At 41.3% G+C, this 19,639-nt stretch overlaps 1 protein-coding gene across 1 annotated transcript in view; it reads right to left on the bottom strand.

The window, feature by feature from the left end:
* Window positions 1-19,639, bottom strand: part of TAF3 (TATA-box binding protein associated factor 3) — a 124,987-nt gene that overhangs the window by 36,471 nt on the left and 68,877 nt on the right. The gene's annotated exons all lie outside the window — the stretch shown is intronic.

The following is a 19,639-nucleotide window of genomic DNA, read 5'->3' as shown; positions in this document are numbered from 1 at the left end:
GGCTGCATGCATTGCTCTTCGACAATGGGTCACATGAAAGTGAAGGCAGGAAAAACAGATGCAAAACTCTTCTGATTGAAGAGAATCACACCTATGTATAGACATTCTTCAAGCAAGAAAAACTATGACACACACACATATATATATTAAAAATATCATAGAATCATAGGATCATAGAATGGGTTGGGTTGGAAGGGACCTCAAAGATCATCTAGTTCCAACACCTCCTGCCACGGGCAGGGACACCTTCCACTAGACCAGGTTGCTCAAAGCCCCATCCAGCCTGGCCTTGAACACTGCCAGGGAGGGGGCAGCCACAGCTTCTCTGGGCAACCTGGGCCTGTGTCTCACCACCCTCACAGCAAAAAATTTCTTCCTAATATCTAATCTCAATCTCCCCTCTTTCAGTTTAAAACCGTTCCCCCTTATCCTATCACTCCATGCCCTTGTAAAAAGTCCCTCTCCAGCTTTCCTAGAGGCCCCTTCAGGTACTGGAAGGCTGCTAGAAGGTCTCCCTGGGCCTTCTCTTCTCCAAGCTGAAAAGCCACAACTCTCTCAGCCTTTCCTCATAGGAGAGGTGCTCCAGCCCCCTGACCATCTTCATGACCCTCCTCTGGACTCGCTCCAACAGCTCCATGTCCTTCTTATGTTGGGGGACCCAGAGCTGAACGCAGCACTGCAGGGGGGGTCTCACAAGAGTGGAGTAAAGGGGCAGAATCACCTCCCTCGACCTGCTGGCCATGCTGCTTGTGATGCAGCCCAGGATACAGTTGGCCTTCTGGGCTGCAAGCGCACATTGCTGGCTCATCTTGAGCTTCTCGTCAACCATCACCCCAAGTCCTTCTCCTCAGGGCTGCTCTCAATCCATTCTCTGCCCAGCCTGTATTTGTGCTTGGGATTGCCCCAACCCACATGCAGGACCTTGCACTTGGCCTTGTTGAACTTCATGCGGTTTGCACAGGCCCAGCTCTCAAGCCTGTCAAGGTCCCTCTGGATGGCATCCCTTCCCTCCAGCGTGTCGACCGCACCGCACAGCTTGGTGTCATGGGCAAACTCACAGAGGGCGCACTCAATCCCACTGTCCATGTCACTGACAAAGATGTTAAACAGGACCGGTCCCAATACTGATCCCTGAGGAACGCCACTCGTCACTGGTGTCCGCTTGGACAATGAGCCATTGACCGTAACTCTTTGAGTGCGACCAGCCAGCCAATTCTTTATCCACCGAGTGGTCCATCCATCAAGTCCATGTCTGTCCAATTTAGAGACAAGGATGTCAGGCGGGACAGTGTCAAATGCTTTGCACAAGTCCAGGTAGATGACATCAGTTGCTCTTATCTTATCCACCAACGCTGTAACTCCATCACAGGCGGCCACCAAATTTGTCAGGCACGATTTGCCCTTAGTGAAGCCATGTTGGCTGTCACCAATCACCTCCTTGATTTCCGTGTGTATATTTGTATGTAAATACACGTATAAAATTAAAATTGTCATCATCTTGGTCATTACCAAACTTTTTACTTGGTAGCTTCAGAGACAGCAGCATAAGCACTTACAGCTAGATGATGTCCTAAGGAACATGGCACGGACTGGGACAGACAAGATCTCTGCTCAGCTCTTGACCCTGCCAAAAACTGTCTGTTGGCTGGTATTTAATTTAAGCAAAGTTCCAGTCTCTCTTCTGGAAACTGGATTAATATTTCCCTACGTCACAGGGTGGTGGTAGGATACAACCAACTGGCCAAGACCTAGAGATCTAAGAATAAACCAGTATTTCTTAGGTACAAGATGAGGCAGTCAGACATGCTGGCGTAAAGATGGACACCACTCGCCGAAGAAAGTGTAACTATGTTAGTAACAGCAGCCTCTCACCTCCAGTGCAAAGGCTAATGTATTAATTGCACGAAGCTCTGGCAGGTAACAGTTCCTGGGGAAGCCAACTCTTGTTATTATAATAATGCAAGATTTAGGCATTTGGTATTAGATATTAAGTTTAGTATGCCAGATAAACATATCAGCTATCAGAGCAAACGCACTAAGGATACAACTCTGAATGAGCAGATGTTTCTGTGCAACTCACACATGCCTATTTTCAACAATTAAATTTCTTCCATAACCCTTTTCTTTTTAAACAGAATTTGAACATTTAACTTTCTAACAGAATGCAAAATGGCCAAATAAAGATCTATCAGTAGATCCTGCATTTCCTTCACACACGGTTCTGCTCATATTGACCTCATATTCTGCTCATTCTGACCTACGAGGAACGGCTGAGGGAGCTGGGGGTGTTTAGCCTGGAGAAGAGGAGGCTCAGAGGTGACCTTAGTGCAGTCTACAACTACCTGAAGGGAGGTTGTAGTGAAGTGGGAGTTGGCCTCTTCTCCCAGGGAACTAGCGATAGAACAAGAGGACACAGCCTCAAGCTTCGCCAGGGGAGGTTCAGGTTGGACATTAGGAAGAATTTCTTTTCAGAAAGGGTTATTAGACATTGGAATGGGCTGCCCAGGGAGGTGGTGGAGTCACCGTCTCTGGATGTGTTTAAGAAAAGACTGGCCATGGCACTTAGTGCCATGGTCTAGTTGACAGGGTGGTGTCAGGGCAACGGTTGGACTCGATGATCCCTGAGGTCTCTTCCAACCTGGTTGATTCTGTGATTCTGATTCTGATTCTGTGATTCATATTAGGTCTCTGGGCTCCTTTGCAGTGTGTGGTACCAAGTACCTAAGTATGGAAGTTGAAAGCATCAGGGTTTTTAAGGAAAATTAGGACTAATGAAAGGAAACACTGTGGCAGTGCTTGCACTGACATCTTCATCCCGCCTTTCTTTCCAAGCATATGCTGAAGGTTTTATACACAAGCCAGTTCAGCCTCTCAAACACAAGAAAGGATCATTCCACAGCATATGAAACTTTTTAGTGAAAAAAAAAAACCTAAAATTTCCCTGCAGACTTCCAAAATCATTTTCCTATTGTCTGGATAAAGCATGAGATTAAGCCAAAGATATCTTTGGGGAAATTTTAAGTCACTAAGTCAAGAGTTTAACATCCCTATCATATCCTAATAAGTAGGGGCTTTTGACTTCTGTTAAAAGTGAAAAGATTTTTTTCTTATGCCATAATAGGTTTTATCTCTTTAACTTGTAATAACAATGGCCTTTTCCCAAAAGAAACAGAAACGGTGCTTGCAGTCCATAAAGGAAATTAATGGAAGAGCAACAAAATTCAATCCTGATATCCTACAGGCCAATATCCTGATACCTTAATGCAAAATGAACGCAGTAAGATACCTGCAATACATTTTGAGCTTAAAATGCCAGATTTGATATAGATATATGTGTGTATATATATATTTTTATATATATATCATTATATATATAATTCCTCTGCCATATGAATACAACTGACCACTGATATGACTTGTTTACCAAAGAGGTGATACACCAACAGACTTCTCTTTCCCTGTATAAAGGAGATCAACCAATCTATTACCAAACCCTGACATTTTCCAATTGACACTTTCTAGGGGACGAGAGCTGGTAAGAGAGCACCATCAAGAAGCTCATCTTCCACGTGTCTCAAATTTTTCCACTGACATTGCCAGCGAGTTCACTCCAGTGCCTTCTCGGTATGTTCTAAAATGCAGAAACCACAAATACATTAAAAAAAAAAGGTTTCAGGTGTGGCTAGTGATTTGCATATATCACTGAAACACTGAAGAGGATGTTAAAGATGCCTGAAGTGAAGCATCCAGACTCGTTAGTCACAGTGGAAAATTCTGGCCCAGGTGGCTTCAGCAATCAGTATTAGCCAGGATTGAACTTGGAGGTGTCCAACAGGACCGAGAGACTTGGTGTATACATTTATTTATCACTCCAAAAGTAGTTATTAACCTGTCCAAGAAGCTACAAGTAGTCGACAAACCCCCCCTTCCATCCCTAACGATGAAATACATCCATCCATCTTGAAATATGGATGATAGCATTAATCTGCTTCAGGACTCACAAATTTCCAGACAATTCATTTACCTCTCCACCCTGTTGAACAACTGCTTCACACTCTTGATTAGACATTTCTTGGTATGAAATCAACGGAGATAAACTTTTGAAAACCAGCATGAGAATAAGATATTGATAGTTTGCCAGAAACAAACCACAACTACGGAAGCTGTAGTTCTACATCACAGCGTTGCTTTAAAAAGAAACAGTCCCATCCTTTCTCTTGTCCTGGTTCAAGTATTTGTGCAGGAGAACAGGAAATTAATTGAGGCCAAAATGAGAAACATTATCTGTTAGTTTGAACTCAAATCACCGATTGGGTCTGTCATGACACTACTGAAACTTTTGGGCTAGGACAAGCCGGAGGAAAGTCCTGCACCTCTTTTCTTACATCATCAACTTGTCCGTTCTGCATAGGGAAGGGACTTAACGGGCTAACTCAGATGGAAACATATCTGGAGGTGGAATTAAAAAAAAAAAGACAAAGTATTTCTCTGTCCAGTGGACAAAGTAAAAAACCCACCTCAGGTTCACGCAAGCTAAGGGTGTGGGAAAGAAGAGGAGAGAGGTGTGGAGCATCCCTCTTTGGGCATCAGATCTTAGCTTATGGTATAATGTGCAACTTTGGCTTCCAGTGATGCTTTAGGATACTGCATACAATAACACTTTTAAATACAGAATCACAGAATCAATCACGTTGGAAGAGACCTCTGGGATCATCGAGTCCAACCATTGCCCTGACACCACCATGGCAACTAGACCATGGCACTAAGTGCCATGGCCAGTCTTTTCTTAAACCCCTCCAGAGATGGTGACTCCACCACCTCCCTGGGCAGCCTGTTCCAATGTCTAATGACCCTTTCTGAGAAGAAATTCTTCCTAATGTCCAACCTGAACCTCCCCTGGCAAAAAATACCTACTAGTGGTGATGCTCATTATAATACCTTTTAGAACATGCAATGTTTATGAAGCCAAACTACCCAGGATTCTTAAAACGACACACCCAGCTTCCTGCTGAAGACAGAAAAACAGCACTGGCAGATTGTTATCAGCTACACTCACAATCTCTCTCTGACCTGACAAAATAGTCCTGCATTTGCACTGGATATAGTAAGCAAAAACATGTTTCTGTCTAAATACAAAGAGGGGGACTTTATTTTCATTTTGACTTTTTAATAGTGGCTCAACAGTTTTTGTAGATGGCACATACGTACATACACAAATAAATGCATGTGCATGGCAATGCTACCCTAATGTGTCTGGAGCTGTTATGCAGACTTCGGATGGAGAGTAAAAACCACCACAGAAGTATCTTTAGGAAGTGATGGAGCGAGAAGCTGCGTGAGAACCAGCCAGCTCCCTACCAGCAGGGCAGCCTTGGTTCAGTCGCTTTGGTGTTGCTCTGAATTACCTGTGATTTGAGTCTCTCCCCTGAAATCTGCAGAAGAGAGCGTGACACGAAAACCACCGCCTGTCGATAAAAACGTACAGGCGGAGACAGAAAACCTCCATAACAAAATTTGGACAAATCTGTATGATTTCTATTATACTTTTTACTCCCTCTAAGGTGCACAATCCTTAACAGAAGCGGGAACTCGCCCTGAAGTACACGTGTAGGCGCAGAGGTTTTGTCTTTAAAGGAACATTTTGACTTCTAAAAAATGAAATTATTAGCAAAGACAAGGTAATTAGGCAATGACAATTCGTAGAGTACAACCAATCAATAACAGAGTACATCAGCAAGACTGACAGAGGTGTGAAGCCGATACGTTATAAATAGCTCTATACTGACCTGTAAAAATGCAGCGTTTCCCTAACATTCGGCACAATAAAAACCTAAAATGCTATATAAGCAAGCCAAACTGAAATGACACCTAGTATTATAAATGGCCTAATCTATATGTTAATACTGTTGTATCACATAACTGCAGCAAGACTAAGATAACAATATGACTTTGGGGTTTCTATGGCTACATCCTGGGCTAACGTTCCTGAAAGGGCTTGCTGCTGACACCACACAAGCTTTCTGAGTGCTTCTCTTTGGTTATTTATGATATGATTTATGATAACGACAACATCTCCTATTTTCTCCCCTCGTCAGATACAATAAATTGCCATCGTTAATCACCGTTCTTGCTTCAGCTATGATTACAATAGTATAATAGGGCCTAGCTATGGTAATACTGTGTATTAAGGTGTTTTTTCCCCCCCTTTAAAGAAATATGCACAAGTAGATCTTTGCAGCCGATGTCAGTACCTGTAGTATTTTAATAATCTTCCCAGGAGTATTTCAGGATAATTTCTGTTACAACTAAGATTCAGCACCGCTCCTCTTGCCAAGATCGAATTTATGATCTAAAGACTCAAAATCCACATTGTATTATCTGTATCTAACAATACTCCAACATAATACGAGGGGTTTATATGTATTTTTCTTGACAAAAGGAAAGCACACAGTCAGTCTTTTCACTTTGCACCTCCATATCTAATCTTCCTGGCCGAGCTTTCCAAACCAGCTTTTCAAGTATCACAAATCTTGCTAGAAACAAAAACACTGAACCTATATAAACATTTGGAAGCATTTTACAGTGTCTTTCCTTTTATATATTGTGGTCTTGTATAAGAAAATATACCATTCTACCATCAATAAAAACCTGTGCTAAAAAAACCCAGACTTTTACAAATATTTCAGGAAGGAACTATTTATACCTCCTAGCAGAGGAACAAACTTGGTATTTATTACATTGGGCTACCTGTACTTCTGCCATACTAATAATTTTTACCTGTCATTGCAGAATTTGTTTGAGTCCTTCACAGATTTGCAACCTACATATGCATTCGTGTACTTGGATTCGGAAGTGAGAAAACACAGTGATTATTTAATATCTTATTTTGCAACTGAGCTAAAGAACCCCAGAAATGGTAAGGCATAATTGTCCCATAGACATCACATATTTCTTTTATCATATTACTTCAGACCTCGCCCTTTCTTATCAAAAGTTCAAAATTTAAACCCCAAGAACTCTGCTTTCTGTGTAACACACCCACGACAGCAGAACTGTGGTTTAGGGCACAGGCGCTAGAATTTAAGAGTCGCGTTTCTTGTCCTCAGGAATCTCAGAGACAGCAAGTGAGAGACAGACATAATGGCACGATGGTGTGTTTTAGATTGCATTAATAAGAGTATTTCTATTTATATTGCTGCTATAAATAGCTCACATGCCCTTCAGCCCAGCGATCACTAGTGACCCGACTCATTATTGGGTTTGTGGCAAAGGCAGACGAGATGGGAGGGGAGACAGTGGCAATACTGATCAGCGCAGGGAAGATGTTTGATGTGTAAGCGGTAGCATGGAAGAAATGGGAATATGAAGACAGCGGTCTGCTATCAAATGATTAGCTCGTCCCAAAGTTCAGAGGATAAACACGGACATGGCTGTGATAGGTGCGGCACAAAATCCCACGGAGAGAGAACGCCTCTGCCAGACGAGGGCTGCAATCAGCTGCAATTACCTGCCTCTGCCTGTGACTTGCTTTACTCCCTCAAAAGTAAACCTGCGCTATTTTGGGTATTAATCTGTTATATACTTGCTCACACGATGGAGCTTTTGCAAAAATGCATTCCAGAAGGAAGCTTTGGCTCAACGCATCTTAAAGACCATCATCAGTCTTGCTATGCAGGACAAAGGTGCAACTTTGCCACCGTAAAAGGGCTGTGAGTGTTTATATCACCTTCAAATAACTTTTTAGTTCAACAACTCATTTGGTCATTAATTGCCTTTCCTCTCCTCTTCCCATTGCGCATTAGTTGCAATTGCAAGGGCATGTACGAAACCAAATGATAAGCTGCTCGGGGCAAGAACCGTATCTGTAATTTTCAAAGTGCTCTGGTTACTTCTGGGCACTATAAAAAAAAAAAAAACAACAGAGCACGTATTTAGAGACTCTTCCATCCATTTGATTGTCTTCATTGGATATGAAAGGGAAATTAACTATTTTCTCAGCAATTAAAAAAATACCTTGTAAAAATGAGAAAGACTGGGGGAGGGAGAAGTTTATTTTCAATATATGAATTGAGATGTATAAAAATGTCAACCAGATCCTGTGCTCTCAAATAAACTGGAAAATGTCTGTTCATGCCGTTAGGCAAAGCCCTGATCTGTGGTATCTATCCAGAGTGACACAAATGAACATAAGTCATTGAAATTTAATAAAAAAAACACAAACAAGGAAACAAACAAAAAAACCCCTGCATTGACTGGAAACTCCCACTAATGCAAACAGTTACTACACCTTCAAAGTAAAAAAAGGCATGTGTTCACCCTTTCTCTTAATATATATATATATACACACCATATATATACACACCATGTTTACCAAATATTCCAGCTGTTGGGAATGGGTATATCTGCTCAGTTCTTCAAGGATACCAGCATCAGTTAGGAATGCTTTTGCCACCCAGAGCAATGCGTTTATTCAAACAGTTGCTAACTCAGAAATACAAACTCAGTTCCAGCTTACAACTTTGTCTGAACAGCTTCCAAAGTCTTCACGAATATGTGCTGACAACACACACCCCGGGACTTCACTACTCTGAATAGTACTGAAGTAGTGGTGTGTCTTGGTATATACATGAAAACCCACATTTGCTGGGAAGAATTCTGAGATACAATAAGAATCCCATAACAAATATAATCTTCTTGATCTAACAGAGAAGGAAATCACTGATGATAAGGTTTTAATAAAGCTTGACAAGCCTCAAAATTAAATTTGGTGGGAAGGGTTCACCCCCGAAACAGATACTTTCAAGCGGTCTTCACGAAAGAAGCCAAGGAAAGACTTAAAGAGAGGAAAATGTTTACTTTAAGAGTTTTTTTTCTTACAGCTACAAATCCAATTAGTGACTCACTCTGTCTTTCAGCCTCTCTGCTTTATTCCGTATGGGAGCACATGTGTGTCCCTGGCTCTCCGTGTAACCCTGCCCTGCAAAAGGTGCCCATAGGCAGGGAGAAAACTAATCGGGGCAGCGTGATCACTTACACGGCAGCACTTCGCAGGCGGCACTCAACAGCCATCTGAAACCAGATCTGACAGCCCTGCGCTACGGTGGGTTCAAAATGCTGCTGTCAGCATCGCCGGGAAAAAAGTGCTACGAGAGCACGAGGTGACCGTGCTGAGCAATAATTCTGCGGGCAGCTTCCCACCCCAGCAAGCAGCCCAATTCAGGAGGCCGTAGGAAAATTTAAACCACATCCAATTTAAAACCTCTGCTTTTTTTTTCCAGCGACCTTATAATTTTTCAGGGACAGCTGCTGAAATCTATTGCTTCTTTCCACAGGACCTCATGGATCACGGCAACGTCTTCAAATAAATCTCACTTCCAAGGGAGCTCAGAGGCTAAAAACAGAGTGAAGGAGGCTGTTAGATGCTCTCACCGTATAAGAGCTTTTTTGGGGGACAATGGGAAAGACCTCGTGGTCTTTTGCAAAGCCACAGCCACAAAACAATCCTATGCTTGTGCAGTTGCTGCAAGCCTTTGTAGGACAATTAAACTAAGCAAAAAGCAGTAAAAAAAGAACAGAAAAAAAGAATAAAAGAGAGAGTCAGATATATCAGAGTCCTGCGTGTACACTAGGATTGCTGGGCACGAAGGTGAAATGATTTGTGACACACTCCTCTTGGTATCGCTTGCAATGGATGCAAAATAACAGAGGATGTTTTTGTGGAAACATTAGGCAAGTTTCAAAATATTGTCTCTGTTTAGAAACATTCAAATCCATTTTTTTAAATAAAATATTACAGCTCCGACAATGACCTCAAAGCCAACGCTGCGTGATGCTGAGCTTGACACTCGACTCACTCTTTGGTACGCAGCAGCCTTCCTTCTGCTGCAAGGTCTGCCCCAGCGCTCCCAATGACCTTGGCAAAATTCTTGAAACAAAACAAAAACAAAACCAAAAAAACAGACACAAAAACCTCCAGGACCTCAGGCTCTCAAGCTATTCTAGAATTAGCTTTGAATAATTGTCCCACAATAGGAGTTTTCTTGATTAATTGCATAAGATAAGGCCTCCTTTTCCTTGCTGGCCTCCAGTGACTCCCTCTACTTCCCATAATCACTTTTGTCTCAGTCTCCTCTTCACTGGGAACCGCTAAGAGAAAAAACAGAGATACACCAACTCCATTACCTGAGGATTAGCCACCAGATAACCCTATGCATTCCATTACTGACCGTTATTTGAGTAATTATTCAATCAAGTTTAGACCATGTGAAAGATGCACTAATTGTTTCGCAAAGCTTGCCCAAGCTGTGTATCTAAGGGATGCAACTTGTGTCCTTTAACAAAACAAAAATGATGTGCTGATTGCAAAGGAAAATGAGAAGTGGTTTTGTATCGAACTCTGCTATAAAAAAAAAAAACCTAATTAGGCTTAACTAGGAGTTAAGGATCTATTTTGATTTTGTTTCCGCACCAGCTTGGTTGTATATATACTTGATTACAGAAATTTTGCAGAATATTGCTTTTCCATCTGAATTATTTAAAAAATGGTACTCGGTGGTTAGTTTTCAGCAGTTTATGAGATAAGCATCCTGAATATAGGGAAAGTAGGGATAGCGGAGAAACAAAGAGCCAGTAACCAGCAGGCTTAATTTAAACAAGAAACTTGTGCACACACATCAGTACTAGACTCAGAGGGCTTGATGCCCTCATTTAAACTGAATTAATGTCTTTTAGCCAAGTAATATTTTTCTTGGACACATGGGAGAAATGAAAAAACCCTACAAAAACAAATTTAGCGAAGGAATTGGCTTCAGTAGGCAGTTTTACGTAACACTAACTTTCCACTCAGACAAAAGAAAAATCCTTCATTTTAGAGTTGTCAGATTCCCACGTAATTTTCCCGTTTCACGGACCCGAGACTGGTACACTTCTAGGTGACCCCCTGCCGAGAAGGAACTGAAATTGCCAGGGACACCAGCTGATGCCCTACACAGACCCCTGAAGAAGCCACAAACTAAAGATAACTTCATCTCGAGATACAAAACTTCCCTTAGCTATCAAATGCCACAAAAGCATTTATAGCTGATGCAAAATTAATCTTCAACTATTTATTTGATCTTCTTGTTGCCACACTTTCTAAACAGGTGCTCTTAAAATCACCACCATCAAGCAAAATCTACAGCTTTTATTTTTAAAAGCCCATCAACCTTCCAGCTCCAACAGATCTCATGTAATACCTTGTATGAGCTATTTTCTAGACATAGTTTCCTCATAATCATAAGTGCCATTCTGGTAGATGGATGTAACCAGCCCTTGCTAGCATCTGGAGGGGTAGTTTGGCCATTTTTAACCTAGGTTGCTTGACCGTCGTCTTCCAGCTCTTGGCTAAGGCAGATAAAGCTTCCACGTGGCTTCCATAAACTCAGACCTTCGCCACCTCTGTCTTCATGAGTTTTGGGGAGTGGAGGGGAGATTTATCAATGGGAGTGAGCACAAAGTGTTGGTATTCTCGGGATTCAGGCAGAACGAAGCGTGCTCAGCCATGGCGAGGGAGCTCCTTCCAAGCTAGGATTAGAGCCAGTGGTAGGGAAGCTTGGGTTTTAATGGATAAATTGCTGCAGAGTACGCTCAGCCAAACACCTTTGCTGATGAACGGGACTTGAAATTTGGTGGCGAGGGGATTATCTTCCTGCCATGGCATGTAATTTTTAAGGAGACCCCCCTATTAATCTAGTTACGTGCCAAAAAGTAAGTGACAGTTTGACCCAAATCCTATTAGCAACAACAATCTGTCGTTACTTCCTCTCCCCAAAATGAAATATGCTCTGGGATGCGTTACACAGAAATAAATTGAAATCCGGGAGGTTTTCTGCATTAATTTCTGCCACCTCCCAATTCAAACTGTAAATTCACGGGGCAGGGACCTGATTTATGTTTGTAAAGCACTACCTTCACCCACACTGCTGCATGAATAAATCATGAAGATAAGCAACACTCAAGATTTTCTTTCCCATTTCTTTGTTTCTTCTTTTTGTTCTGATTTTCTGTTTTCTCTCATCCTTGTATTTTCCTCCTTTTGTTTAGTCTATCATTGACTGCCCGTTCCAAAACCCAGAAAATATTAGTTTTTCTGTATTACAGTTTTTCTGCCTTTTCCTGTGCCTCACTCTACGCCTTCTCTTTCGCTAGCATTCAGCACAAGGATAAAAACTAGAAGAGGGAAGAAAACATTTGCTTTTCTTGTCACTCGGGATATTTTCATGAAGGACACTGGTGGCCAAAGGCAAGACTGAAGCAAAGGGTAAAGGACAAAACATCCAGGAAGCCCATGAAACACTGGACTGTAAGAAGTACTGAGAAAAGGGAGAGGAGATAAAGAGGAGTTATAGGAAATACGTATTTCAGGGGCAAAATGAGGAAGATGGGACAAATAAGGATGTAGACACATGGTCAAAGTGACTGTGGAACAAGACAGAATGTGAATGGGGAGCAATTGCTGGCTAGTTTGGTTTCTCCATCACATGACGCTAAATCCTGCAAGCTTTGGTCTTCGAACACTTGTTTAGGGAGAGTCTCTTCACTCCTGAGTTCTTCCATCTCACACCTGTCATGACAAATACTGTGGCTTCATTTCTTATGCACATCTAGGAAAATACAAAATGCCTGAGGATACTCTTAGATAAGAAGCTGTTCAGATGTGACATATCTCAGCAGTTATTAAAAAGTAATTACACCTCATATTCTCATGAAGCATTTATTACTTCCAGAAGGGATTTAGATATCTAACTTCTAAATATATAACTTTTGCAGATCTTGCTGTATTACTCATATGTTATAGTAGAAGCCAGGAATATCTGAAGAACCCCAGTTTTGTCACTAAGTTATAGACTGTCTTGCTTAAAATGGTGAATTCAGTGTCACCAGCTAAATCATGAGGATATATCTGTCTAGGACGTTATGGCCAAGATGAATTAGCTTACAATCACTTGGGATTTTCTGGTTTCTAATATAACGCTCAAGAGGAGGAAGTTGCTTGCAATGATCAGCAGCCTGGGACATGGGAACCGACACTGTCTAACGTAGACTACCTTAGAGCATGGTTGCACGTTACCCTTGCTTCAAGCACAGGCATGCTCTGACATTGGTCCTACAGCATCCAGTGGCCACACAGCCACCGGGCAGCTCAGTTCAGTGACCTGAAGGAAACGCCAAATTCTCCTCTCTCTCCTTCCTGAAAAAAACAACTTTTAGCCTAATCAACTTGTTGAACCAACTCAAAGGAAAGAGGGAGAAACAACCAGGCAGAGATGAGAGCACCCCTGCTGCTCTTGGCAGTATCCCACAGCTACAGCAGATAAACCTTCTGCCCAGTGTGTAGCAGCCTGCGTCAGACACGGGGGTATCAGTCCTCTGACTTCAAAGAACAGCACACAATGAAAACACAACGTTCAAGGTCAGTATATCACAGTATACACCCATGATTTCTGTTGCTAAATTTGCCTTTAGAATTTTAGTAGACCTATAAGCCCTTTCAGTTGAGATGGGACTTCCTTCATCTTCTCTTAAGGGTAGATATGGACGCTTGTGTACCAATTCAGCCTCTTGCTGCAGATGGAGAAAGTTCAGGAGAAGACTTATTCAGACCTCTTACTTCGCAGTAGGACAGAGGATTCTTTTTCCAGCTGAGCAGGAGATTTATTTATTTTTCCTGAATGGTATCTTTGACTCAGCAGAGATCACTCCTCAATTTACCTTCTAAATTTTGTTTTGTTTCCCCCTTTTTCCACCATATTATTCCCTAATAAAGTGGGAAAAGGAAAACCCTTTCCTCTCTCCCTCCTACCAAGAACTGTAACTGCTCCGACCTGACAGACAGACAGCAGAACTTCAGATAATGTCTAGAAATCTCTCTCAAAGATGAAATAACACTGAAACGTACAAAAAGGACCTGACACCACTTCTTTTGCAGGGAGCGAAAGAGCCTTTAACAAAGAATTTCAGATCCACAAATATCGAAGTTGAATTTGTTTCAAGTGCTCGATAAGACCCTGGCAGACATCAGATTCTTGTTTTATTTCTGACCTTCTTCCTCCTCCTCCACCATTTCTGGACTAGAGAAACAAACACAAAACGTTGGTGTACTCTGTGTACACCAGGGAACTCATTAAATTCAATCAAAATGACCTCCAGAACTGTGGGATGAAGTAACAAGAAAAATAAAGCATTAGGAATCTTAATACAATAACTACTTGCTTCCTTTTGCCATAAATTCTTTACGGATCTCTAAGATACATCTGCTACCGTGGGATAAATATCTTGTGCTATGGCTATTAAAGGTTTCCTACAAAAATCTAAGATTTATTCAGCTACCTGCCCAGAAAACTGTTTAAAAAATCTAGGTGCCTTACAGGGAGAAAGAAATCTAACCATAAAATTTGTGAGCAAGAACACGGACACTTTCTTAATCCCCTAAGTACTTGCATCCCTGCCTTCTGCAAACTAGAAAAGAAAAAAAATAGTCAGTTATGGTCAAAAGTATAAGGAACCGGGAGGAGAAAAGACAGGTAACAATTTTAGTCAGGTCACCTGAGAAACTGTAAATGCATTATTTCCATTTTCAATACGCTACAGCGCCGCAAGAGAACATTACCCTTGACATATTCCAGACATGCTGAATGACAGAGTGGCAAAAAATATCATTTATCATAAGCGATACGATTAATAAGCTCTATGACTGCTCAAGAATAGCAGGTATTTAGAGACATAAGATATTCGATTCAAAATAAAAGTCTAAATTCGTTCTTGCTCAGGAATAACATTTTTGCCAAGCCACTGTTTTGGGAATTTTCTATTACCAAGACCAGATATTTCAGGACAACTTGCTCATGCTATAGCCATATATTTTTACAGGTTCTTCATCCACAGATGACAAAGAATTTGCACAGACAAACAAAATCAGTGGTCTCATCTTACAGAGGAAAAACCAGTGCTCAGAAATGACAAACTATTTGTGTATGGTCACTGTCACACAAAGTACTGGTGGCAGAGCTGAAAATTAGAAGTATAGGATGAGTCTGGGTATCTAGCATAGAACCTACCAGTTTACCTTTCGCTTAAGAGAAGGTGTAACCTGGCTAATAAGATATTTTTTATACAGTCAGAAGGTGAAGGAGTGCATCTCTCACTCCTTGGATTAGGGGACACGTCTTAAAAATAAGGAAATGTTGGTGTTTGTTCATCTGCAGTATGATCTGCATCCCTCCTTAGGAGAGGTGAGCTCCTCCTGCCACCGAAAGAAACGATAAGTAGTTTCGTCTGGCAGAGACAGTAGTTTAATTCCTTTAATTCATTGCAATTCATTAGCTGCTTTGGTCACTGGGCTATGACCGATTTGGGAATGACCATCACTTTGTGGCCGACTCTCCGTTCAGAAAAGGTAGTTTTTAATTTCAAAATAAATCACAAAAGAACTGTGAGATTGTAACATCCACTTCTTGTACCACGTCCTTCTCCCTGCCTCTGCCCTCCCCAGTGCACATGAGGATGGGGAGAGGGATGAACTATCTCTGGAGAACTATAAAAGATAGAATTGATTTTTGGTAAGAACTCCAAGGAAGTTCTTAATACCACCTTATCTTTGCAAGTAATACAGAAATGTTCCTCCGCTGAGTGAGCGCCTATCGTTGAAGCTATCCTTGCCAACGTTATCTCTACAGAAAAGCAGCTTTGAAGGACAGAAAATAATACATGTTCCCTATTGGTTGAAACAGAGTTGCGTCAAAACTTGTAATACAGAGTTTAGGTTCTACACTAGGTATTTCCATAACTTAGGGGAATTCAACAAGTTTGCTGCTGTGACGCTAGCATGAGGCCAAGATAAGATTTGCCCATCTCGCACAATGAAATTTAATAACTGTGATGCACTTCAGAGCACTGGCACAAACCTGATGATGGGACATTGCCCAAATTCACAAAGCCTTCCATGCTAATATGTTTATTACAGTGTGAATTCATGAAGCTTCTTTAAATCTGAAATAAATAATAAATAATTCTTAAATAAATTTTAAAAATCCATCATGTTTACGTATTTCTTGAAGAAAGGCAGTAAAGTCTGGCTTTATAAGGGGAAGCAATCTCCTATTACACTAGTAAGAACAGATGGAAAAAATAGATGTAGTTTTGGACGCACAAGCTATTCGCCAGGACTGTGCTGCTTGAAAGTTTTTTATTTTGGTTTTGTTTTTTTTTTTTTCCTGAGCACAACAAGAGGTCTAAGAGGAGATATTACCTCCTCCTACAAACTGTCTGATCCTGGCTGTAACATTATGAATGCAAATATTGGACTACCCCACCTCTAATAATTTAGGGCAGTCCCTCTACCCAACTTCTGAGCGTTTGGGTCAAACGGTCAATTTTCTGAGAAACAGAAACCTTTGATTCAAAAGATCCCATTTCTAAGACAGGCTCATTTAAATGTGCATGAATCTCTGAACGTCACCTTCTTGCCAGTCCAGGGTTATGCTTATGTATAATACTTTCCTCTTTATTTTCAGCCCTTGACAACTAGCAAGGGGAATACATACAGAAAGCATCTTGTAGCTCCTCTTAAAACAATCCTCTGCTGCAACCGAGCAGTCTCTTCTGAGAAAAAGAAGAACTTTTTGGTCATCTGCTGAAGCCAGTAGTTCTGCTCTTCGGACTCCCAGGATTTCTGCTATCTGATGGAATATTTAACCGGAGACTTCATTTCCCCGGCGGAGCGCCGACGGCTCAGCCACTTCACTCCGGTGTTCAATGAGCTCTTGTGTTCTATTACAGAAGAAACGCGATTTTCTGCCCAGCTGGAAAATGATACTTCTTCCTAGCGCAGAGATTTGTACCCCGCTCTAACCCCTCTATATAGGTCACAGTCACATTTCCACAATACTACCAACATATCCCTTCAGAAAATGCAAAAGCTTATTGCACCCAGGGCAAAGACTATCTGACGTGGAATACTGCAAACTCTCTCCTTAGTGTGGAAAAATAAATAAGCCCGACTAAGGAACACGTTACATCTCTCTATAAAACCTCTTCCTCTGATCTGGTGGGTTGGAATAGCCCTCCCCTATCTCTTTCTCTCATCGACTTTCCTATTTCAAGCAGATTTGAAGGCCCCGCTCTGCCAGTGACCAGCTTGGCGGTGCTTGACAAGACACAGCTCTGCATCTTACCCCCACCCTCTATCAAATGGGGATTATTGATATTTTTCCCCAAGTGCTTTGAGCTCTCTGAGTGTACCAGGAAGCCTTATTTATTCATTTGCTTGCCCCAAATGAAACAAGCTCTGTCAGTCCTACTGGGCAGGATGCTACAGCACTACTGTTCTACATGGTCTGCCAAAAAACACGGAGATGTCCAAAAATATTAGTAGTTTGAGATCTAGTGAGATGTCTTGAGGAAACAAAAAGTGTGATATATTGTTTAAGTTTAATTTCTTCTTCAGGTGTCTTCTGTGCATGCTTTTCTTATGCTGCTTTACCAAATACAGCAATTAAGCACTGGTTAACTTGCCCTTCAAAAGCACACGCTGTTCCCAGCTACCCTCGTGCAAATCTGGACTAAGCTTAAAAAAGCCAAGAGAGTTAAACCCTGCATGTGAGCGGACTGAAACTTTCAGTGTCAAAATCCATTCGAGGTAAAATGAATCAAAACGTGGAGAAAGGGGATGCTCAGAATTGATTTTCCCAACAAGGCATTTACAGGCACTCCAAACACGATCTCCACTTCAAACATAAAATAGTCATTGTGCTGATTTGTTACAGAACTACTTGCTAACGTATTTGATTCCACATTATCTGAAACTCTTAGTTATCCGAGGTCTCATCTTCTTAATGGAAGGGAATGTACAAAAGCAGAGCACTCACTTTAACACACAATATATTATCTGTACAAATTGGTAGTCATTTAACAGAGAAACTTAAAAACCAAATTATGGTTGACTATCTATTTGATACTCTGCAGCAGCAAACACTGCTTAAAGCCTGATAGCTTATAAAGCCTTTTAATGACGTTTCTTGGCATTATAAAATACCAGATTTTGACTACATGCTAGAACTTGGTAGAAAGCTCCCACGAGAAGAAAATTTTTGCTGGTTGGTTGTTAGAGCTGAGACCTTACCAAATATTAAAGAAATACTGTGTTGTGGGCTAAGATATCAACATCATAAAAATGTTTCTTGGCATAAAACCCCACTGCCGTGTCAAAAGCAAATATTCCTGCTGAAGCAATATGCGGGGTATCTCAAAGGAAATTATTTGGAAGCAAATTTCCCAGGCAAGACTGCACCCAAGACACCGATCCGTCAGCCAGGGAATTTCAACTTTTATCTTTGCTTTGTCACAGATGCCTCTAAACTAAGTTGCCTGCAAAATAACTTCAGAGCCCTGCCTCAGTCTCCCCAATTTTAGAGACTACAGCACCTACCTGAGAATGGTGAATTAAAACTCAAACACGGAAACATAATTCGCCAAACATACATATGTGCACACATGCAGAAATGCAAATTGCTTTTCTATTCCAACAGACTTTCTGCATTTAACAAAGTCAGATGGCAGAGGTATTACTATTTGTTCAGATATTTCTACGTGGTAGTAAATAACACTTTCTAAAGCACATGGGTTTTCGCCTTCAGCATAGATAGTTTGAACTCAAGGCCATACTCTCAACAGCGCTTCAGTAATCTAGGAATAACAATCCCAGTAACCTTCAGCAGAAATACTATTTTATATTTCTTAGGCACTCAGAAGAACTGACCTTAATTTGCCAACTCCTTTAATCAAAACTTATTAGAAGTTCTAACTTGCAATCAAAATTCTCTAACGAAAATGGTAAACCCCACATCTCATTCCACAGCTTTTCATCAGGATATAAGCCAGACCCTCGTCGTATAGTATCAGACACGCTATTAACAACACAGCACACTGCACACTTTATCGAATAAAAATTCAAGTCCATAGTACAGTGACAGATATTTGGATGCTACCGGGCAGTTCATGTTATAAACAGAGGCATTTCTCTTGAAAGTTCAATAAGGTTGAAAGCCAAAACAGTGATACGGCACCAGGGATTTATCATCTAATAATAAAGGAGTGTTTGTTTCTCTGGATCTGCTCCTAACAAGTGGAGTCTCATGCTGAAAGAGCAGGTTCAGTAGGCATGCAGCTTTTCAATTGCACTCCTTATTGTATGCTTTATATTAAAGAAAGCAATTTAACTTTTGAGGACAAGAAAATTATCTTGAAACTGAAGTCCTGCCTAAGCTCAAGGCCAAGCTAGAAAAGAACATATAAAATTATTAAAAGGCCTTCAATTATTACTAGAGCTGGAAGACTCGCAACAGCTATAATTCAGGGTGCCTACATGTTTTAATTATAACCCCCATTTTCAGCAGGTTATAGCCTTCCCTATCATGCTAAAATTTATCAGGTCTGGCCTGTCATAACCTTTTAAAAAAAAAAAGTTTAGGCCATATTACTCACTCCTGCTCAAATCACAGGAAAGCAGAACAAAGCCAACAGTAACTGCAGCTCTGCTGCCCCATGGGTGACACAGCAGCGATGGAAACCCCTCGAGCAACCTCTCCTAATGGTGCTTTGGAGG

Source organism: Nyctibius grandis, chromosome 5 (assembly GCF_013368605.1).
Source record: "Nyctibius grandis isolate bNycGra1 chromosome 5, bNycGra1.pri, whole genome shotgun sequence".
NCBI lineage: Eukaryota > Metazoa > Chordata > Aves > Nyctibiiformes > Nyctibiidae > Nyctibius > Nyctibius grandis.
Note: the sequence above shows the minus strand (reverse complement) of the source record. Positions and strands in the feature narration are given on the sequence as shown.